Source organism: Tupaia chinensis, unplaced genomic scaffold, assembly GCF_000334495.1.
Source record: "Tupaia chinensis unplaced genomic scaffold, TupChi_1.0 Scaffold000270_2, whole genome shotgun sequence".
Lineage (NCBI taxonomy): Eukaryota > Metazoa > Chordata > Mammalia > Scandentia > Tupaiidae > Tupaia > Tupaia belangeri.
Window position 1 is genome coordinate 1,377,909 of NW_006159751.1, and position 24,480 is coordinate 1,402,388.

Genomic DNA, 24,480 nt, shown 5'->3' on the forward strand with positions numbered 1-24,480 from the left:
TATAGCAAAATTATTTTTATTAAAAAAAAAAAAAAAAAAGAAGAGGCCAGCAAGTGGTACAGTGGTTGAGGTGCTAAACTCACACAGCCAACCACAGTTCGAGTCCCAGACCTGGAGACCTGCTTTCTCACTTTCCCTTTCTCCCTCTCTGTCTCTCTTTGGTCAAATTAAAATAATAATAATAATAAATAAAATAAATAATTCTTTAAAAAAAGAGAGAGAAAGATTCAGACTTTCATTTTAAGGCCATATAATTTCTCAACCATATGAAGAGAAGGAAAGATAAAATATACTGCTAAAAACATAGAAAAGTTTCAGAGAGGCTGTTTTAGGTGAAAGTCATTCATTTTTCAAATATATTTTAAAACAATATTTGTCACATTACAGGAATCAGCCTATTAGTGAATTGTGAAATCAACTTAGTGAATCATGACTCCAGTATATTTTTAATGAAATGGAGAAGAATGAAATGGTTATGTCAAATTTATATTGCTCATAGTAAGGATTTTTTTTTTTTGAGAGAGAGATTTTTGCAATAGGGCATGTGTGCTCAGCAGAGAGAGACAGAGAGAGATGGGGAGAGAGAGAATCAGAAATCACCCCAAGACAGGACAGCCATGTCGCAGTCCCCTGTCCAGCATTCTCCTCTCAGAATTCTAGGCACACACACATGCACCTGGCATGAGTTTCAAGCCACAGGTCTGGGACTTAAACCATGGCTGACCATGTGGGAGTCTAGCACCTTAGCCGCTATGCCACCTGCTGGTCCCCGTTATTATTTTTTAAATTTTCTATGGGGCATGTGCACTCACCAGAGAGAGAAAAAGTAAGGAAGTGAGCCTCCAGGTCCAGAACTCAAACTGTGGACAGCCATGTGGGAGTCAGCACCTTAACCACCATGCAACCTACTGGCCTCTCAGCAGTGTTTTATCATATTCAGTGTTCAGATTTTACTTATCTTTTATTAAATTTATCCTTAACCATTGTCTGTTGCTATTGTTTGTCTTTTTTGCTGTTGTTACAAGTGGTACTTTTTTTTTTTTTTTAAGAGAGATTTTTCCTATAGGGCAAGTGTGCTCACCAGAGATAGAGAATGAGACACAGTGAGAAATCATCCCCCGGTGGGATGGCTACTCTGCAATACTTTTTCATCCATTCTCTTCTTGGGGTCCTGGGCATGCACACACACAAATGTGTGAGTTTTTAAGTCACCAGGTCTGGGACTCGAACCGCAGTCCACTAACTACATAGGAGTCCAGTGGCATAACCATTATGCCATCTGCTGGTCCCAACAAATGGTACTGTTTTTAAATGTTTATTTCTGATCTTTCATTACTAGAATAGAGAAATAAAATTAACTTTTGCATATTTAATTGTTATAAGATTGTCTATATAAACAATTATGTCAACTGCAAACATAATAAGTTTTACTTCTCCTTTTCAGAACATATTTTATTTCTTTTTCTTGCTTTATTTCACTGGCTAGAACCTACAGTACAATGTTGAATCAGAATGGTGAGACTAACCATGCTTGCCTCATTGCTGATCTTAGGAGAAAAGCATTTAGTATTTCGCAATTAAGTGAGATGTTTGTTATAGGTATTTTTGTAGCTGCCTGTACCTAATTCAGGAAGTTCCTTTCTATTCCTAGTTTACTAAGTTACATTAGTGACACTAGATTTTGTCCAATTTTTTTTTCAACATCAGCCGATATTTTGACAATGTTTAATTGTTTTAGACTGCTAAAAAATGGATTATAGATTGGATTTTAAGTGATAAACTAACCTCTTATTTCTATGATAATTCCATTTGAATAGAATGCATTTCCTTTTTATATATTGTTAGATTCAGTTTGCTAAAATGCTAAGTGAGTTTTTTGTTTGTTTGTTTTGGAGAGGTTTTTGCTATAGGGTGCGTGTGCTTGCCAGAAAGACAGAGAGAGACAGAGAGACAGAAAGTGAGAAATCACCCTCAAGGGGGATGGCCACGCCGCAATCCCTTCTCCTCCACTCTCCTCTCAGGATCTTGGGCACGCACGCAGATGATCCCGGCATGACTTTAAGCCACCAGGTCCAGGGCTCAAACCACAGTCAACTACGTGGGAGTCCAGTGACATAGCCATTATGCCAACTGCTGGTCCTGTTTTTTTTGTTTGTTTGTTTGTTTTGTTTTGTTTTTATTTAATGAAGGGTATTAGGTATCAACCTATAATTATTTTTGTTGTATTGTCTATCTGACTTCAGAATAAAAGCACACTGGTTTCATAGAATCAGTTGGAAGTATTTTCTTCAACTTACTTTTGTGTGGAATTTATACCTCATTCTTAAACATTTTTTATAAGTTAATAGCAAAGTCATCTGGGCCTGGACAAACATTTCATTATAAATTCCATTTATTTATCCTTACTAATTTGTATCTTTCAAAAATTTCTTCTACTTTATCTAAATTGTGTAGTATATTGGCAAAAAGTTATTTATCATCCTCCTACTGTGTGTGGGAACTGTAGTAATGTCCCTCTTTAATTAAAATTGTATTGCTAATTTTATCTTTTTTCCCCTTTGATCAGACAAGATATTTATTAATTTTACATTTTCAAAAAAATCAGCTTTTGTTGAAGTATTTCTATCATTTTATTTTTATTTTATTGATTTCTACTGTTTATTATTTCTTTCCTCTGCTTTCATTGAGTTTAATTTATTCTTCTCCTTTTAGTTTCTTTAGGTAAAAAATTAGCCATTGGGGACTAGCAGATGACATAATCATTGCATTGTTGGACTCCCATGTAGTTGGCAGTTCAAGTCCCAGACCTGGCAGCTTGAAATTCATTCCAGTCATGTGTGTATGTGTGTGTGTGCTCAAAGTCCCAAGAGGAGAATGGAAGAAAAGGGACCATGGCATGGCCTCCCCCCCCCCACCCCCGGGGAGGGGGGATTTCCCATTTTCTGTCTCTCTGGTGAGTACACACACCCTATAGAAAATCTCTCTCTTAAAAAAAAAAAATTGAGTCATTGATTTGAGATCTTCTTTTCTAATACAAGTATTTAGTGCTATTAATTTTTCTCTAAATACTGCTTTATCTGTGTTCTACAAATGTTGATGTTATATTTTTAAGTTGTTATTTTAAAGTACTTTCAGATTTCTCTGTTGATTTTATTTTATTTTTTTTGACTCATAGACTATTTAGAAATGTGCATTTCTACATATTTGGGGATTCTCTTACCTTTCTACTATTAATCTATAATTTACTTCCAAGTGATCAGAGAATAGTTTGTATTATTCAAATCCTTGAAATTTATTGAGATTTGTTTCATCGTTAATTGGGTAATGTTCTGTGTTCACTTGAAAAGATTATGTATTTTATTGTGTGGATAGCTCTAAATACATAGTATTATTCAGGTTTTCTATAACTTTGCTGACTTTCTAATTGTTCTAATAATTATCGAGAGAAAAGAGTCAAAATTTTAACTGTAATTGTGGATTTGCCTGTTCCTCCTTACAGTTCTGAGTTTTTGTATCATGTATTTTGAAGCTTTATTATTAGGTGCATAAATGTTTAGGATTACTATGTTCCTTTGATGAACTGACACTTTTATTACTATAAGAAACCCTCTTTATCTCTGGTAATTCTTTGCTCTGAAATCTACTTTGTTTAATATTAATAGAGCCTCTCCACCATTCTTTTGATGAGTATTGTCATGGTATATTATTTTCCATCCTGTTACTTTTATCCTATTTATATCTTTATAGGTAAAGTGAGTTTCTTTTGAGGCAGCACATACTTGATTCTTGCTTTTCTATCTAGTCTGACAATCTCTGCCTTTAATTAACATTTAATGTAATGAGTAGTATAGTTGGGTTCAAATCTACTATCTTGTCATTTGTTAAAAGTCGGTTGACCATGGTTGACCCTGTGGCCTGTAGTTAAGGGAGCTGGATTGCACATGGCTTATAGAGATTTGAACCCCAGCCCCAGTGACCTGAAAAACACTCCAGCACCTGTCAAAAATTCTGACATGGTGGAAAAATGAATGGCTTGTTGTGTGAGCCGTTGGAGGGTACATTCCTCATCTCTCTTCTTCCACTCTCCCTCCATTTCTCTCTAGCAAGTGCATGTATCCTCTGGCAATTTTTTTTAAATCAGTTGACTATATTATGTGTGTCTATTTCTGAGTTCTTTATCCTGCTCCATTGATCCATTTGTCTATTCTTTTAGCAATACCACACTGTCTTGATTATGTCGTTATTTATTAAGTCTTGAAGTCAAGTAGTATCAGTCCTCTGACTTTGTTCTCCTCAAATACTGTACAGGCTATTCTGGATCACTTACCTCTTTATAAAAACTTTAGAATCATTTTGTTAATATCCACAAAATAACTTGCTGGGATTTTTTTGTTGTTGTTCTTTATAATGATGGAGGGCAAGTGTGCCGTCTCAAGAGAGACAGAAAAGAGAGAGAGAATCCCCCAATGAGGTTTGGTCACATTGCAATCCCTTTTCCTCCATTTCTCCACCCCATCGGGATTTTGGACATGCATACACATATCAGCATGTTTTTCAAGCCACTGAGGCTGGGATATGAACCATGGCCACCCAAGTGGAATCCACCTCCCTTAACTGGCTATGGGGCCAGCCCATGTTGAATCTATAAGGCTAACTGGGAAGAATTTATATCTTGATAATATCGAGTGTTCTAATCAATGAACTTGGACTATCTCTTCATTTATTGTGTTCTTTTTTATTACTTTCATCTGAGTTTTGTAGTTTTTGTTATATAGATCTTATATACATAATGTTAGATTTATATTTGAGTATTTCATTTTGGAGAATGTTAATGTAAATGGTATTGTGTTTAATTTTTTTTACTTGTTTGTTTTTAATTTTATAAGCCAGAGGATTCATGTACTCATCAGAGAGAGAGAGAAAGAGAGAGAAAATGCACTTCCCAGTAGGAAGTGACTCGATCCCTCTCTTCCATTTTTCCTTTAGGGATTTGGATGTACATGCACATGTGCCCAATGTGTTTTTCAAGCCATAGGTACTGGGATTCAAACAATATGGTCAACCACGTGGGATCCAACACCCTTAGTTACTAGGCAATAAGACTGGACCTTATTTTTAATTTCAAATGCAATTATTCATTACTAGTATAAGAAAGCATTTGGCTTTTATAATATTGACCTTGTATCATTGCCTATTAATTATAGAATTAATTCTTATCATTCCTATTCCAGAAGTTTGTTTGTTGATTCTTTGAAATTTTCTGTGTAGTCAATCAAGTCATCTGTGAAAAGTTTTAATTTTTCCTTCAATTCTTATAATTCCTATTCCAGAAGTTTGTTGATTCTTTGAAATTTTCTGTGTAGTCAATCAAGTCATCTGTGAAAAGTTTTAATTTTTCCTTCCCAATCTGTACACCTTTTATTTGTTTTTCTTGTCTCATTGCATTACGTGGCCTTCCAGTACAATGTTCAAATGGAATGGTGAGGGGCCTGCAGGTGGTATAGTAGTTCAGGTGGTGGACTCCCACATGGTTGACTGCAGTTTAAGTCCCTGACATGGTGGCTTGAAACTCACATTAGGAGCATGTGTGTGCATGTCTGAAATCCTGAGAGGAGAATGGAGGAGAAGGAATTGCAGTGTGGCCATCCCCTTTACGGGGTGATTTCTCACTTTTTTATGTTCTTTCTTGTCTCTCTCTGTCTCTCCAGCAGGCACATGAAATCTATAGCAAGAAAGCTCTCAAAAAAATAAATAAATAAATAATGGGGAGAGGGAACATCCTTGCCCTGTTCCTATAATTAATTTCATTTTATGTCCTTTGTTGGCTCACTAGCTATAACTATTTCTTTTCCAAAAAATTTTAAATTATTTACTTAATTTTATTTATCATTATTATTATTTTTTTAATTCACTACAGGGCACATATGCTCACCAGAGAGAGCCAAAGGGTGAGGGGAGGGAGAGACAGAGAGTGAGAAAGCAAGCCACCGACTTGAATGGTGGTCAGCCAGGTGGGAGTCCAACATCTCAACCACCATATCACCTGCTAGGTCCTCTTTATTATTTTAGAACAAAATGTTAATATTGTACATGTTGTCCTCAAATAATACACCATTTTACACATAGTGTTAAGAGTCATAAAATAGAACCATCCATTTGCTCCTTTCCATACATTGTTATTATCTTTGTCATTTGTTATATTTTATAATCGTTCGTTGTTTTTAAAGCTTTTTCTTAATAATCAAAGCCTTTCAGAGCCAGCAGATGGCATTGCAGTTACTTAGCTGAACTTCCACCTGGCCAATGGTGATTTGAGTCCTGGACCCATTGCCTTGAAACTCATACTGGGTGCATTTGTGTGCATGCCCAAGATCCCAGAAAGAGAATGGAGGAGAAGGGATTGTGGCATGGCCATCCCCTTATGGGGTGATTTCTCACTTTCCCTCTTACTGTCTCTGTATCTCTTTCTCTCTGGCGAGTATATAAGCTCCAAAGCAAAAACCTCTCAAAAAATTAAAAAATGCTAAGTCTTTCATATTTACCTACATATTTACCATTTACAGTGGCTCGCTATTTTTGTTATGTAAATCCAAATTCCTATTTGGTATTGTTCTTTTTCTGCCTGTAGAACTTCTTTCATATTTTTGTTCTGTTCTGTTGGTGATGCAGTCCTTCAGTTTTTATATGCCTGGTAAAGTTGTTTTTGGAATGTCTAAAAAAGTCATTTTTGAAACATATTTTCATTGGGTTTTGGTAGTTTATCTTTTTTTTTCTTCAGTACTTTAAAGATGTTTCTCCATAGTCTTCTGGCTTACATGTTTCTGACATCATATCTTCTGTGTTTTTTTCTGGAATTCTTCAACATTTTATCTTTATTTCTACTTTCGAGCAATTTGATTATGATGTTTCTCAGTGTAATTGTTCATAAGGTGTTCCTACTCCCTTGGAATTTGTTAAGCTCTTCAAATCTTTGGCTTTGCAGTATTAATCAAATTTGGAAATTTCTCAACCATGACTTTTTCAAGTATGTTTTTTCTGTTGATCCCTCTTTCTCCTATTCTTCGGGGATTACATTTACATGTCTATTAGGCCCTTTAAGGTTGTACTAAAACTTACTGATTTCTTTTTTTAAGGTTTTTGCTATAGGGTACATGCACTTACCAGAGAGAGACAGTGAGAAGAAAAATGAGAAATCACCCCTGGAGGGGGTGGCCACACCCCAATCCCTTCTCTCCTACTCTTCTCCTGGGACTTTGAGCATGCACACAAGTGCCCAGCATGATTTTCAAGCCTCCAGATCCAGAACTAGGACTGCAGTTGGCCACGTGGGAATCCAGCACCTTAACCACCATGCTACCTTCTGGCCCCTCTTTTTTTTTTTTTTAAGAGAGAACTTTCTGTTTCATTTGGTATTATTTCTATCATTGTGTCTTCTTTACTGATATTTTATTCTGCAGTATCCAATCTGATGTTATTCACATCCAGTGCATTTCTCATCTCAGACATTGTCATTTTAATTGCCAGAATTCTATTTGGATTCTTTTTTATCTTCCTTATTTCTACTTAACATGCTTTCTTGAAAATAAAACCTATTATAACTACTACTTAAAATTTGCATACTAATTCTATCAATTGTGTCATTTCTGGATCTGTTTCTTTTTATCTTATTCTTCATTATTGGTTACATTTCTGTTTATTTACATGCCAGGTGTTTGTTTTTTTTTTTAATATATTTGCTAAAGAATATGTACACTCACTTAACAGAGAGAGAAAGGAAGAGGGAGGAAGCACCCTCTATGGGGAATGGTCATGCTGCAATCACTTCTCTTCCATTTCTACCTCCTTTTGGGACCTTGGGCATGTATATACATCTACCTGGTGTGTTTTACAAGCTGCCTAGTCAAGGACTCAGACCACACAGTTGGCCATGTAGGATTTCAAGTCCCTTAAGCACCAGGCCTCAGGCTAGCCCCCACTCCAGGTGATTTTTTGATCAGATGCCAGGTCTTGTAATTTTACCTTGTTAATGCTATTTTGGTATTCCTATAAACGTAAACATTCTTGAGCTATGTTCTGGAGCACAGTTAAGTTACTTGGCAACAGTTTTATCTTTCCCAAGCTCATTTTTTAAATGTCATTAAGGGAGACCAGAGCCACCTTAGTCTAGGGCTGATTTTATCCTACAACTGAGACAATATCTTTCTAAGTATTCTACCCCAAACTCTACCAACTATGAAGTTTTCTACTCTGGAAGAAACATGACCTATTCTGGCTCTGTCCTCTGCTACTTTCGGGTGGCCCTCTGGTAGTTTTCTGACCAGAACTCTTCAGATCCCCAGAGCTTTCTCTCTTTGGGTACAGCCGTCTTTTATTCAGCACTCTACTCTGCAGATTGTAGCTGTCTTGGCCTCCCTAGACTCCCGTGGACGTGTCTCCTTCCTACACTGCAAGGAGAACTGGGAAGGAGTCTCAGTCCACTATAGGGCTCTCTTCATCTGTCATCCTGCTCTCAGTAGTCACTTTCCTGTGCTGCTTGAAACACAGGAAAGTGCTGGTTGTTTCAGTTTTTATTTTTTTTTTCCAGTTTATTACTTGTTTCAGGAAAAATAGTAGATATGATTCCTTCTTGTACTCTATCTTGGCCAGAAGTAAAAGTCAAAATTAAATTTTTTGTGTGCTTGTCTGGGGGGGATGGGGAGGCAGGGAGGGGGTCAGGTGTGTGAAAAACACTGCCTTTAAACACACATTTCCATGAATAATAGAAATTTCAAGGCCAGCCCTATAGCACACAGGTGCTATGTATAGGGAACTGGATTCCATATAGCCAATTGTGGTTCAAATCCTAGTGGCTTGCTTTTTCACTTATCCTCTCTCTGTCTCTCTCTAGTGAAAACACATGCCCTACAGCAAATTTAAAAAAATAATTAATTAATTTAAAAAAATAAAGAAATTTGAGAACTAGCAGATAGTGCAATAGTTATGTTGCTGAACTTACATGTAATTAACTGTGATTCGAGACCTGGATCCGGGAGCTTAAACCTCATACGAGGCATGTGTGCATGCATGCCCAAGATCCCGAGAGGAGGATAGAGGGGAAGGGACTGTGACGTGTCCATCCCCCTTAAGGGGTGATTTTTCACTTTCTATCTCTCTCTCTGTGTCTCAGAAGAGCACATGCACCTTACAGCAAAAATCTCTCTCTCTCCAAAAAAATAGAAAGAAATTTGTAGGTATTTGCTTAGAGTTATTTTATGCTTATACACCATTTATAGTATATCAAATTGGTTAATAATAGGATCCCTGGAGCCAGAATGGCTTGGTTTAAATCTTGACTCTGCCAGTTACTAGCTGAGTAAAGTTGAACAAGTGCATTAACTTCACAATATTTTGATTTCTTCATATAAAATTAGATATTATTAGTATCCACTTCATGGGGCTGTTTCGAAGATTTTTTTTTACTTTATTTGTTTTATATTTTATTTTATTTTATTTTGACTAGAGAAGGACAGACTGAGAGAGAGAGAGAGAAAGAAAGACACCAGGTCCAGGATTCGAACTGTGGTCAGCCATGTGGGAGTCCAGCACCCTTAACCTCCACACTACCTGCTGGCCCCACTGTTTTGAAGATTAATAAGTTCATAAATTTAAAGAACTTACAAAGGTATCTGTTTTAAAATAAGCACTGTATAGATGTTCTTATTGTTACTATGCATTTTATGATTATTATCTGCATTACAAATGAAATCATATGGTAAATTCTGTCTACAAGTTTAAATCATGTATTAAACATAGAGTGGGGAATGTAAAAGAAATTGAAATTAAAATATATAAACAAACGTACAGTGGGCATCTTTTAATATTAATATAATCTTACTCATTGTAATGACAACACAGCATTCAACTGTATGACTGTAGAAGCTGGAATTGTTTTTAAATCCAGGGTATAAGAAACTAAAGAATACATGACATCAAATTATAAAATACGTCCCAAAATGTCAATCTTGGGGTCCTGGGTTGCAGACGTGTGGGGGATGACACATCATAACTGGCGTTTGCTACTGACACTGTTGAACTTCCAACTTTCATGATTTCTTTCCATGATCTGAGAGATCATGATTATACTGTCTCACTCATAAGGGCTTGGCCTTAATAGTTGCTACTATTTTTTCTTCTCTTTTTGAAAGGCTTATTTATTTATCCCAGGAGTAAGAGAGACAGAGAAAGAAACAGAAAGAGCACCCTAGCAGGGTCCCAGTGCTACTATCCACCTCCACCTTCAGCTGGCCCCAGATGGTGGTCACGGGCCTGCTCAGAGTACCCAAGACAGGCTGTGACACTGAACCTGGACCCGCTTTCAGAGGTCAGAGCAGGCCACCCCATGCTCGAGTCACTATTCTCATTGAACTATTTGTGTAAGTGTTCTCCAGATATGGTTTTTCAGCACGCTTGGAAAGGAACTCATCTTCTTCCTGCCTCTTCCCATGACCTGGAGTGGGAAGAACTGGTCCCTCATGGAGGTCTATGTATAACCTGACAGGAAAGGAGCCACTAGGAACATGCAAATGATACGAATATACAACAAGGTCATCAGAATATGTGTGCACGTGTACATGTGTGTGTGTGAGAGTGTATCTGTGTTGTGAGTGTGGACTCAGTGCCATGACCTCATTCCTTATTCCCCCATTGCTTCCTACTCATCTTATATCTGGGATAAAATTAGTGAAGAGTTGGGACTAACAGATGGCATAGCAGTTATTCCCACATGGTCAACCATGGTTCGAGTCTGGGACCCAGTGGCTCGAAAATCATGCCAGGCACATGTGCATGCGTGCCCAAAATTCCAGAAGGAGAATGGATGAGAAGGGATTGTGGAGTGGCCATCCTCCCAGGGGGTAATTTCTCACTTTCCCTCTCACTATCTCTGTCTCTAGAAATACATTCAGAACTAAAACACAACATGGCTACCAGAAAATCAAGGGACATGAAAGTTTAGTAAACACCTTGCTTGAAGGAAATTAGTGAAGTATTGGCTATAAGTATCAGATTTAGGAGACAATCTATCACCTTCAGCACTTAACCTCTCCATGCCTCAGTTTCTCCATCTTTGAGATTATGAAGGTAATAATATCCTTTTGTTTAGAGACAGATTTTTGCTATAGGGTGTGTGCACTTGCCAGAAAGACAGAAAACAAGAAATCACCCCCTGCGGGGATAGCCACACCACAAACTCTTCTCCTCTGTTCTCCTCCCAGGATCTTTTTTTTTTTTTTTAAGAGGTTTTTGCTATAGGGCCCGTGCACTCGCCAGACAGACAGAGAGAGAAAGAGAGACAGAAAGCGAGAAATCACCCCCCAGGGGGGATGGTCACACCACAATCCCTCCTCCTCCATTCTCCTCTCAGGCTCTTGGGCACGCACGCACATGCGCCCGGCGTGAGTTTTAAGACACAAGGTCCAGGCCTCGAACAGCAGTTAACTACGTGGGAGTCCAGCAACATAGCCATTACACTAACTGCTGGTCCCTCCTCCCATGATCTTGGGCACACACATACATGCACACGCACATGCACACACACCCAGAGTGAGTTTCAAGCTGCTAGGTCTGAAATTCAAGCCATGGTCAGCTATGTAGGAGTTTAGCGATTTCACTATTATGCCATCTCTGTCCCAATAATACCTATCTTACAGAGTCACATTTAGGATTAAATTAATAAAGGGGGTCGGACATGTGGCCTAGTGGTTAAAGGAACAAGATTCCACGTGGCCAATCATACAGCTCAAATTTCAGCCCTGGCAACCTGGAAAACACTCCAGCACTTATACATTATCCAAATCCCTACAAGATAGAGAAAAGGAAGAAAAAGGATTTGGGAATGACCATATTCCATTGAGGGATGCTTTCTCCCACTCGCTCTCTATCTCTCTGTCTTTCTCAGGAGAGCATGCACGCCCAGTAGCAATAAAAGAAATTAGAAAAAATTTCATAAAATGCCTATAACAGTGTCTGGCACAGAGTAGGCATGGAATAGCGCCAACTATTGTATCTAAAATTATCCACCCATCCCCCACCTCTAAACTTCAGTTTGCTTAAGTGCCGATTTCTTTAAGTTTCATTCTATTTAAAGAGAAATTGCAGAAATACTGTCACACAGAGGCTTAGTACAACTATACACACATAAATCACTCTAGAAATTATTCTCAAAGGGACCAGCAGTTGGCGTAATGGCTATGTTGCTGGACTCCCATGTAGTTGACCACGGTTCATGTCCCGGACCTGGTGGCTTAAACTCATACCGGCGCGTGTGCGTGCGTGCCCAAGATCCCAAGAGGCGAATGGAGGAGAAGGGATTGCAGCGTGGCCATCCCCCCTGGGGGGCGATTTCTCGCTTTCTGTCTCTCCGTCTCTCTTCTGTCTCTCTTGCAAGTGCAAAAACCTCTCCTGACCCCCACCCCCCCAACAAAAGAAGTTACTCCCAAAGAGAGAATCAGAGTCATGTCAGGGACCATTTGATTAAAATCCTGTGAGCAGTAGGCACAGGAATCCCTTTGGACTTTTGAAATCAGATGGGCATTTATTCAACACATTCCCGTAGGGGTAGCTTACAAAATCAAGCACAGCGAAAGGACCCTGCAGTCCAGGAACCTCCCCACCTAAAGTGGTCAGCTCAGACAGGACAGACATCTAAAGTGAGGGTAAAGTGTTTCCCAGATGCTCGTTTTACTGAAAGTCATCCACGTTTCGCTGCCACTGAGCAGCTCACTGAGGCCAGGTGAGGGCTGACAGCTCCCGTTCAGTGCTGCATGCTTCCTCGCATTTACAGCAGTGACGGACAAGGATTTTATTTTCCTGACCAGTGTAGAAAATACATGTGTCCTGTAGGGTGTGTCTCTAACAAAGGAGAATAAAAAAGATGCCAGGCATCGAGTTCTAGAAACCCAGCTGCCTTCTCCCAGCCTCTGGACACACAAGAGCTCCATTGTATGAGAGAAAACTGAACTGAAGCTTTCCTGCTAGCATATTTGAACTTGGACCTCCAGTGCACAGACTAGCAGCCAGCTTCCAACCCCGGCACCCCCTCCTCTTCTCTCTTCTCCTCTCCATCTTCGCAAGAGAATTTAGTTCCATTTAAGTCCAGGAGACATGGCAAAAACAACACTCCAAACGCCACTTCCATTTATGGCAATGGGATCTTCCAAACCAGTGAGAAATAGCCTCTCAGCTCACAAGTCCTTTAGATTCCCTTTATATCTCAGTGCGTTTGCTTCCTCTGCTCACATCGGAGGGAAGGGCAGGGCCTGAAGATGTGTGATTTATTTTATAAGTTGTTTATTAAGGAGAAGAAATACCAATGTCAGCTAAAAAAATAAAAGTCACTGATTATTAAAGCTAGAAGGATGTTAACTAGTGGCAAATCAACTTCCAGTTTTTCATGAGGAAACTGAAGCCAAAGAAATGAAAAGCCCGAGTAGCACTTGGAGAGGTATTCCAAGGATGAGCCATCTTACACCAGACATACCAAAACCCGTGCCCTCATGTCTCCTATTTACTGGCACTACTAACTTTCTCTCATATTAACACTGACTGATAAATTGCCGTATACTAAATCCCAAACACAGAAGAAGCAAAGCTTTACCCTGCTTTGGAGTTAGCACAAGTGGTTCATTTCTTTTTCTTTGAATCCACCCTCATACCCTCAATCTCAATAAGCCATTATTTTTGCCTCTTAGGCTCAAATCCACAAGCCACAGTCATGTTTCATGTATATCCCTTTTCGATACATCATTAAACATTCAATCACTCTCTCAATAGGCATTTATTCTTCCTCTTCCACGTGCCAGTCACTGTCCCCTCCTGTTGTAGTCCTTTCCTTTCACCCTTCATTTCTTCCTTCATATCCTTGTCTTTAGCTTTATCACATTCCAACTGAGTGTTGAAAGAATTACCTGGTGGCCTCTGTCAATCTCTCTGTCTCCAACACGTCCTGACTGACTGATTTTCCCTAAACTACTAGGAAGTTGATGATAGTAGTCAAGCCATCTTTCTGCTCCTCAGCCTATAGTTGATTTCTTCCTATTACCAATACAAGTTCACATGCTTCCCTTGGTTTTAAGGTTTTCCTGCAACTACCTATCTCCAAAAACTTACTACCCACTATGTCTCCTAACTCTTCTTTAACTGGTGAGACTGCACTCATCCTTCAAGGCCTAGGGATGTATGTCACCTACACTCTATAAAAAGTTTCTCTTCCCCGGCATCAGAGCAATGACTCCCTCTTCATTCTCCCTGAGCATGCGCCTCTCACACAAGACTGCTCAAATTGCCACACACTTATTTGTTCATAGGTTAGCTTCTTACCTGAGCTTTTTGAACACATGGACCATCCTTTTATTTTGTATTTCAATGTCCTGATGAATAGGTGCTCAATAAATGTCTTATGTTGGGTTAATTAATAGCTCCTAGCACAGTACTGAGTTCTTGGCAGATGCTCAATGAGCTGAATGCCAGAAAGTAGCCTGACTGCAGAGCACCATCCGGTGATGTAGGTGGGTATGTAAACAGCAATTATGATGCAAAGAGACACTCATAAAGCATTGGGTTTTGTCTTTTATTTTGGGAGAGATTTTTACTATAGGGTGTGTGCACTCACCAGAGAGACAGAGAGACAGAAAGCGAGAAATCATCCCCCCCCACCACCCCAGGGGGAATATCCATGCCACAATCCCTTCTCCTCCATTCTCCTCTCAGGATTTTGGGCACGCATGCTCGCATGAGTTTAAAGCTGCCAGGTCCAGGACTCGAGCCATCGTCGACTACGTGGGAGTCCAGCGGCATAACCGTTATGCCATCTGTTGGTCCCAAGGATTGGTGTTTAAAGGGTAAATGTCTGTTTTGCAGAAACCAAAGCCAAAAAGACTAAAAGTCCAAGCAGTACTTTGAAAATTGACTTAGGACAAACTATCTTAGACAGCAGAGAAGACACCAGAATTCCCCTCTAAAGGGGACACATTACTTAGAATAATTATGAAGAAGATATCGGAACTCACTCAAAATTCCCAAAGAATAAAAATATTGTGTTTCCAAGAGAAACTATCTTACTTTCCCAAGCCTAAGGGACATATCTAATCCAGAATTAATAAATTTTAAGGAAATTAATACACTATAATTAGCTACATGAGACACATGGGGGCTAAGAAAACCCAGATGAAAATAGGATGTGATCTTCTCTGTTGGACCACTTTAATTACTAATCATTCACTCAAAGGGGACTTTCTCTCTATGCTTGTACTACCAGAATAGCCGTCTTATTATTTTCTCTAAATACTTCTCTTAAATAAGCATTTAGGATTTCAGACCACTTGTTTGCCATTTGTTAGCTCATATAGCATTTTCATTGTTATTTTTTCTTACCTTTTAAAGAATTATTTATTTACTTTTATTCATCATTCATTTTAATTTGACCAGAGAGAGAGAGAGAAAGAGGGAAAGCGAGAAAGTAAGCCATCAGGTCCAGGATTCAAACTGTGGCCAGCCATATGGGAAAGTCCAGCGCCTTAACCACCATGACACCCGCTGGTCCCATTACTTTTCTTTATTAATGATAGAGCACACACACATTCACAAGACAGAGATAGAAGGAGGGAGAGAGATGAGCACCCTCCACAGGTCTGGTCACACCACAATCTCCTTCCTCCAGACCTCCGGCTCAATGGATCCCGGGTACTCACGTGTGTGCCTGGCACGTTTCAGGCTGACTGGGTCAGGGATCAGAACTATGGTCACCATGTGGGACCAAGTGGGATCTGGCTTGTCTTGAGCAGCCCATTACCATTGCATCACAGAACTGTCCCATTGTCACAGTTTTTAAAAAAATGGTTGGATCAGAAAATTTGGCATATCAGGATGCTGTTATGAATGATACTAGCCATTAAAAGTGCATTTCCTATGATGTGCAGAAAGCTACAGCAATCTCACTAAAAAACACAATTTGTTCTTTGATCTCATATCAAATATTAGTCAAGTACATATTATGAACACAATATGCAGAAAATCAAGTTGTGCTTGAGCAACTCCTTGCTCTCAAGTTTGCCATCTACAGAAGGAAAATCTGAGTTGGGAAGTTTATCACTTACTCCCTTCATGTGTCTACAGAAAGTACGAAGTCTTTCCATTACCAGGCTCATTGTTGACACATGCTGCACGTCTGCGTGTGACTAATAGCTTTGAACAAAGAGTAAGGAAGAGGTCCCAAAGAAATTGTCTCTTGTTGTGGCTGCTGAATCAGCTTGCTTCCCACATTGGGCCCGTCATGGTGGGTACCTACCACTATACATTTTGTCCTAAATGCAGACTTTCATCTTTGATGTTCCAGGGACCAAACCCACTAGGTCACCTTTGGGTTTAGAACACTATTGCCTACAGAACAACCACAACATTTACCATCATTGAAAATCTTTGGAAAAACTTTCTCAAGAAATTAAGAACAAAAGTTGCATAAAGCATGTTTCCTTATAAATGCACTGAAAAATGAAAAGGTTCCCAGGGCTTCTGGCTTTCCTCCAGGAAAGGACTACTATACTACAGAGGAATTGGATGCTTGCCCAGTGGCCTTTGGAATGACCTGAACTTTATATACTTTTTTGAATAGATGCCCTGTGTAGTGACCTGGCAACAGGAGAATTTTCCAAGTCTACTCTATGGAAGTCATCTGACACATTCCCCTGCAAGTGTTCACATATTCTATACCCCCAACTAGCCTGATTCCCCAGGACCAATATGAGAGTCTCTCCCACTTGAGTTTCCCTTTGTCAACAGCAGTGATCTCCCACCATTAGCAGCAGGCTCTTGCCTTAAAGACACCAAGTTCCTTTCAGTTCTGTTAAATTTATTTTAACAGATGTTATCTATGTGCCAAAAATAGTGTTTAGCCACTGGAAATTAAAAACAAGTAAATAAAACAACATGGGGCCACCCTGTGGCCAGCTGACCATGGTTTGAGTCCCAGCCCCATAGCTTGAAAAAAACACAGGGCACATATACATGCATGCCTCAAATCCCAAAGGATGGAGAAGAAGAGAAGAAGAGAAGGCAGAGGGGCCACACCCCATTGGGTGGCACTTCCTCCCCTCCCTGTTTCTCTCTGTCTCTCTCTGGCAATCATATGAATCCTGTGGCAAAATATAACATTTTAAAAAAATACAAAAAGAAGAATAGCTGGTCTCTGACCCTGAAGAGCTTACAGATAATTGCTATGTATGTAATGTACTCACAAAAACATAGAGTGACGGCCATTAAAACCCAAAAGAGAGAATTTTAATCCAACCTGGGCAATTAGGAGAAGCTTTGTGGGGAGGATGACATATAAACTAATTCCTAAAAGGAAGAACTAAGAAAAGACTATCCCCAAAAATCTAGAAGAGTGTTCTTGGCAGAGAGAAGAGTCTAAGCAAAGGCAGAGCAATATGAAGACTATGGGCTCTGATGGCTGGGTATCAGTTAACATGACAGAAAAGAGGTACAAGATGGAGGGTAAGGACAGAAGTGAAACTACAGAGAATAAATCTATAAAAGGTTGGTCCTGAAGCACCTTGAATAACCTGCTCAAGAGTAGACTGTGTTCACTATGCAAAGGGGAGCTATGCACGTTACCACCTATCTGCTGGCTCATCTCCTTGGCCCTGGGCAGCAGCCAGCCCTGCAGTTGCTCCACCTCCTCCTGGATCTTCTTTTCACTTTTCTGACTCTTTGTTTTTTCTACAGGGCACGTACGCTCACCAGACAGACGGAGAGAGACAGAGAGACAGAAAGTGAGAAATCACCCCCCAGGGGGTATGGCCACGCCACAATCCCTTCTCCATTCTCCTCTCAGGATCTTGGGCATGCACGCAAACGTGCCCGGCGTGAGTTTTAAGCCACCGGGTCCAGGACGCAAACCACGGTCAACTATGTGGGAGTCCAGCGACATAGCCATTATGCTAACTGCTGGTCCCTCACTATTCTGACTCTTGAGCCAGACGAGCACACAGCTCCAAGATGAAGTGTGCCAGCTCCTCCTGTGCTCGCACCATCAGCATTGGAGGTGGTAAGAGCCTGTCATGGGTTCCGTCCATCTTTGTGGGTCCCAGCTGGTGGCTCTGGGATCCAATTTGTCTTTGCCTCTCTTCCCCACTTTATGTATATCTCCTCTTCCTACCCTCCTGCCTGCAAACTTCATGACCCTTCATAAGACATAAAGTTAACCACCTCACAGAGACGAGTAAACATATCCCACCAATGTATAAGGTCAGATTTCTACTAGTTGGTCCAGAAGATGGCATAGTGGTTATACCGCTGGACTCCCACATGGCTGTCTGCAGTTTGAGTCCTGACCCAGGTGGCTTGAAAATCACTCTGGCACATGTGCATGTGTGCCTAAGATCCCAGGAGGAAAACAGAGAGGAAAGGACTGTGGCATGGCCATCCCCATGGGGAGTGATTTCTCACTTTCCCTCTCACTGTGTCTGTCTCTCTCTCTCCAGCAAGCACAAATGCCCTAAAGCAAAAACCTCTTAATTTTTTTTTTGTAATGATTTGCTTCTCTGATCTAACCCAGATAGAGAATTTGGTACCAGAGTAGATTCTAGGGGAATAGAACCGTAAGGACAAATTCTCTAAATATGTTCTGGACTATCTAGAATTAATACTCTGATTTTACTAGGCTTAAATGACCCTTTTCCAATGGTAAAGAGGACACTAATATTACCTAGTATGCAGCAGCAAAACAGCTATGCAAATTGTCACATGCTCATACCTTTATCAAATGCCTATTGAAGAGGATTCAGTAAATTTTGGTGAAAAGAGATAGAGAAATACTTTAAGATTAGTTAGCCATCTGGTCTATCGCAACTACTCCACTCTGGTTGTAGTACAAAAGCAGCCTCAGACACTAAGTACATGAGTGGGTGTGACTGTGTCCCAATAAAACATTTAAAAACAGGGAGAGCAAGCCAGATTTGGCCCAGGAGGCATAGTTTGCCAACTTCTGCCCTAGAAGGTAAGACTTTGGATGAACAAGTTTTTGCTGCCATCGGATATCTTAGTGAAAATACAAACTCTAATGGGATTGATTAACTGCTTGTAAGTGTGCCGGAGAACATGGGGAAAGAAAATGATGAGCTCAGGGCTTTACATTCTTAGCTCAAGGTCCATATAAGGAATCTGAACTCTTCCATGAATATCCTAAAACAATTCTGACTGATACAAAGATGAGAGAGCTGAAATCAGTAGATGATACACAAGCAAACTGAAAAAGGAGCATTAAATGTGTAGGAGAGGCAACTTGGGACATGCCAAGTTGGAGGTGCTATGGGGCGTCAAGTGGAGGTGCTTAGCAGGCAACGGGATGCATAGTCTGAAGTTCTGGAAATCATCCACATGTATGTGATGGCTACAAACATTAAAATAAAAGAGAGAACCTAGAAAAGGAGAGACAGAGAGAGAAAGGGAAAATCCCTGAGCCGAGGCAGATGCTGAACTGAATGTTGAGGAGGGCAGGGAACATGGGGCTCATAAAAAAACAAGTTTGAGATATCTAAGGCCCCAAAAGAGAGTGGCATTGCCAAGACTAAGAAAATGGAGAGTCTCAAGAACCTGTGAGTTGCTGCAGTAAAACGACATGGCAAGCCAGAAGGTGGTATAGTGGTTATATAGTGTACTCCCACATGGCTGACCATAGTTTGAGTCCCAGACTGGTGGCTTGAAACTCATTCTGGGCACATGTGTATGTGTGCCCAACATCCCGAGAAGAGAATGGAGAAGGGACTGTGGTGTGATCTCCTTTGCGGGTGATTACTCACTTTCTGTCTCACTTTCTGTCTCTGTCTTTCTGGCAAGTACACGCACCCTATGGAAAAAAAATCTCTCTAAGGAAGAAAAAACTGGACATGGCAGAGGTTGAGAAATTCAGTAAGTCAAAATTGGAAGAGATTAAAACTATACACAGCCTTTAAAAGAAACATCTGGAGGGGCAATAGGTGGCATGGCAGTTAAGCCACATGGCCAACCACAGTTCAAGTCCTAGACCCAGTGGCTTGAAAATCACTCCAGCCACATGTGCGTGCACAAGTGGCCAAAATTCTGAGAGGAGAATGAAGGAGAAAGGATTGTGTCATAGGCATCCCCTCCGGGGGGTGATTTCTCACTTTCCCTCTCTCTCTATCTCTCTGATGAATGTATGTGTTCTATGGCAAAAACTTGGGGAAAAAAAAAAAAGAAAGCAAGGAAAGAAAAATCTGGAGGGCCAACTACATGGTCTGGTCGTAAAGGCAGCTGTATTCCACATGGCTGACCACCTGGTTTAAATCTCAGACTTGGGGGATCAGCAGTTAGCGTAATGGCTGTGTCACTGGACTCCCATGTGGTCGACCACGGTTCAAGTCCTGGACCTGGCGGCTTAAACTCACGCCGGGTGCGTGTGCCTGTGTGCCCAGAACCAGAAAGCATCAGGAAGATGGTTGAGTTTTTCTGAGGTCTGTGTTACCAGGAGCATAAGCATTTCCCTTCTTTAAATATGAATACCGTGTTTAGCTGTTTAACTTAGGGACAATGCAAAGAGGTAAAAGAGAAGTGGCAGGGTGAAAGGACCATGCCAGCTGAGAGGTGGTAGCAACAGGAAGCCACACAATGGCCTGCACTTAGCCGATGAAGTACCAGGCACACGTCATTGAGAAAGGGAGCCAAGGGCTATGTAGGAAGTTACAGAAGTGAAGTCAACTGAGTCAACTGGAAGAGTCCACTGAGGATAGGAAGTTTGTATCTAAAGCAACACAGATCCCATGCAGTGCAGCCGTATGAAAGGTCTTTCATCTGTGATTCTTTATTTTTCTTTCAAGAATTATTTAATTTTCTAAATCCATTCATTTATTTTAATTTGACCAGAGAGAGACATGGGGGGTGGGAGAGAAGTGAGGAAGCAAGCCACCAGGTCTGGGACTCGAACCATGGAACCATGTGGGAGTATCCAGCGCCTTAGCCACCATGCCACCTGCTAGTCCCCACTCATCTGTAATTCTTAATGTAAAAGGTGCATTCTCTTATGTGCAAACTTATACTAGACACATTTGTCCACTTCCAAACAAAAGTGGACTAGATTCAGAATATATCAGGTATATTTGTTTTAGTAACCATGAATAATAAATGAATAAATAAAAATTTTCCTGGTTTCAAGCAGCTCTAAGAGCATTCTTTTAAATGCCTGATTCTCTAAGGGCATTGTCTGAGCACGCATGCTGAAGAGCTAACCAGACCTGCATGGTACAACACTATCGATTCCCACAGTATCTTACCGAGATATTTCTTGTAGATTTCTGTTTATTCCACCGCAATGCTTCCTGGGATCTGTCCTAGGAGAACCACAACCAGCCTTGCTGAAAAGCCAGGTAAATAAAAAATGTAGCTGTATTTGTCTATTTTTTCACAGACTCCATTTCTTCCTGATGGAAAGAAAACACAAAAACTATAACTTAAAATGCAATGAAAACCTGAAATCAAATTGGTAAATTCTCCCACTGTAATATTTCTAAAGAAATTTTTTTTTCTGCTAAAAATATACACACAGCAGAGGTAAGAGTTCTTTGGTAACCTAACTGTAAAATGTGGATATGTTGTGCCGGCAGGTGGCATGGTGATTAAAGGCACTGGAATCCCCATGTCCAACCATGGTTCAAATCTCAGAGCTGGTGGCTTCCTTTCACACTTTTCCTCTCTCTCTCTCTCTCTCTGTCTCTCTCTGGAAAATAATAATGAATAAATTTAAAGTAATTCTTTAAAAAATGTTTATGTTCTCTGATGAACCAAAAAAGATCACACTGAGGTGATTCTATGAGAACTCAGGTATAAATATAGAAACATATATACACACACGCATATATATACACAAGGGGCTTCCAGAAAGTTCATAGGAAGTATATATTATGAAAAAACTATGCATGCATTTCAAAAAAATTTTTACATCAAAATAAACTCACACGTTTTTCCATAAACTTTTTGATATCCTGTTATGTACATGTGTGTATACATCTGTCTGTGTGTGTGTATTTTTTAAATTTTATTTTTTTTTAATTTGCCATAAAGCACATGTGCTCACCAGAAAGAGACAGAGCAAGAAAAAGGGTGAGAAAGCAAGCCTCCAGGTTCGTGACTCAAACCATGATCAGTCATATGGGAGTCCAATGCCTTAACCACTATACCACCTGCTGGTCCTGTGTGTGTCATTTTAATCTTAAAATCAGAAAAGAACTTGATTTTTAAAGAAAAACTGAAGAATTTCCTTTCCAACAAGATTCATGGACCAAAAGGAAAAACTATACTATCTGGTTTCACTGAGTCTCTTTTTTTCCATTTGTTCTCCTCACAGCACCTAAAGTGATCTCTTAGAAATATAATTTGATCATGTCACTCTTCTGCTTAAAACTCCCAATGGAGAGTGTTCACTAAAATGTTAACATAACCATTTCTTGGTGTCTTAATACTTTGAGGAAATAAAAAGTGGATTTTTTTTTTCTTGTTAAAAAACTGGTCCATGCCTTGAGGAGATAGAGGAAGGAAGAAGTCCAATTGCAGATTGGAAAGCTTCAAATAAAAATAGAACTAGCCCTATTCCTACATTATCGTTCATCTTGCTACCCCAGGTGGGTTGTTCTTAAGTTGGTGATGGTTTTACTTATTTTGAAGCATTAGGCCTTCTCGGAATGAGAACAGGCTATAATATGCAAAGAGGAGCTCTCTTCTTAGGGAGCTCTGCGTACTCCTGCCCTCTACTGCATTTTATGCTGAAGGTTCCCAAATTTTATTTCTAGCCTTACTCACTAGATATCTATCAGAGGTCATAATTTCCAATCAAACATAGTCAAATTGTTTAATGTCTTATTTGCTGTTTGTCCTCAAAAATTGGGCTCTCCTCTCTAACTTATCCCTTCAATGAGAGATTATTCTCTAGTCTACTGGCATGAAATCTAAAGTGTCTTCACTCATCTTTGACTTATTCCTTTATACAAAATTGTGATCAAATTCGTATAGTATAAAATTCACCATTTTGTCAACTTTTTTTATACTTGCCAGAGGGCATGTGCACTTGCCAGAGAGAGAGACAGAGAGAGAAAGCACGCCCCCAACTGGGCATGGTCCCACGCCAATCGCTTTTTCCTCCATTTCTCACTCCTGCTAGGATTCTGGGCATACATCCAAATGTGCTTGGAGTATTTTTTCTAGCCACTAAAACTGCAATTTAAACCACAGTCAGCCATGTAGGATTCAGCTTCCAGCACACAGTGCTCAACCAACTGTACTATGAAACTGATACTTTACCAATTTTAAAGTGTATAATTCTGTCTTTTTTTTTTTTTTTTTGAGAGGTTTTTGCTATAGAGTGCGTGCACTCACTGGAAAGATAGAGACAAAGAGACAGAAGGCAAGAGATAACCCACCAGCGGGGATGGCCACACTGTAATCCCGTCTCCTCCATTCTCCTTTCAGGATCTTGGGCATGTACACACACATGCCTGGCATGAGTTTAAGCCACTGGGTCTGGGACTCAAACTGCTGTCGACTCTGTGGGAGTCCAGTGACGTAACCAGGCCAGGGACTGGAACTGCAGTTTGGCATGTGGCTTCTAGCACCAAAGTCCAATGGTGGACTAGAACCAAAAAGAGGTTGGGCCAATTCAGTAATTTTTAGTATATTTACAATGTTACACAACCATTACCACTATCCAAATTCCGTAATATTTCTACATCCCTAATAGAAACCCTACACTTCTCCATTTCCTCTACCTTCCATCCGCTGCAGAACCCACATTCTGTCTCTGGGTTTCTGGCTCTATGGATTTCTGTAAATGTAATAGAATATATAATGTTTGGTATCTGACATTTAGCAGAATGCTTTGAGGGTTCATCGATTTTGTAGTATGTATCAGTATTCATTCCTTTTATGGATATATATCTCATTTTGTTTATCCACCTATTAGTGCATTTGGTTTGTTTCATTTTGGGGCTATTATAAAAAATGCTGCGTACAAGTTTTTGTGTGAACGCATGTTTTTCAATTCTCTTGAGTATACACCTAGAAATAGAATTGCTAGTTCATATGGTAACTATGTTCAACTTTTTGAGAAACTGCTGAACTGTTTTCCATAGCAGCTATACCATTTTAGTTTCCCAAAAACAATTTATGGGGGGGTTTCCTATTTTTCCAAATCTTTACTGACATTTATTTCTCTCATTTATTTTTCATTATTGCCATCCTAGTGTATGTGAAGTGAAATGTCATTATACTTTTGATTTGCATTTGTCTAATGGCTAATGTCATTCAGCATTTTTCATGTATTTATTGTATATCTTTTTTGAAAAATATCTATTTAACTTTTGTAACCATTTTTTTTTTTAAATTTGCCAGAGGGTGCACATGCTTGACAGAGATTCAGAGAGACAGAGAGAAAGGGAGAGTAAC

At 39.8% G+C, this 24,480-nt stretch overlaps 1 long non-coding RNA gene across 1 annotated transcript in view; it reads right to left on the reverse strand.

The window, feature by feature from the left end:
- LOC114007983 (uncharacterized) overlaps positions 1 to 24,480 on the reverse strand; it is a 44,728-nt gene that overhangs the window by 11,518 nt on the left and 8,730 nt on the right. Inside the window, exon 2 of the long non-coding RNA XR_003549551.1 lies at positions 21,321 to 21,467. This is a non-coding gene — a long non-coding RNA (uncharacterized LOC114007983). The remainder of the gene's footprint in view (positions 1 to 21,320; positions 21,468 to 24,480) is intronic.